Source organism: Gavialis gangeticus, unplaced genomic scaffold (genome assembly GCF_001723915.1).
Source record: "Gavialis gangeticus isolate Ggan-Ray unplaced genomic scaffold, GavGan_comp1, whole genome shotgun sequence".
NCBI lineage: Eukaryota > Metazoa > Chordata > Crocodylia > Gavialidae > Gavialis > Gavialis gangeticus.
The window spans coordinates 3,729,063-3,729,268 of NW_017729004.1; positions in this window are offsets into that span (position 1 = coordinate 3,729,063).

Here is a 206-nt window from a genome sequence, read left to right on the forward strand (position 1 = left end):
GTTGGGCTGGATGGGACCTCCAGAAGTCATCTAGTCCAACTGCCTGCCTGAGGCAGGATCATCCCTATCCAAACCATCCTATATGGGGCAGATAAGGGAAAATTCCCAATTCTTCCCTTTAAGTCTTTCCCTCCCATACATGGATGCACACACACACACACACACACACACACACACACACACACACACACACACACACACACACA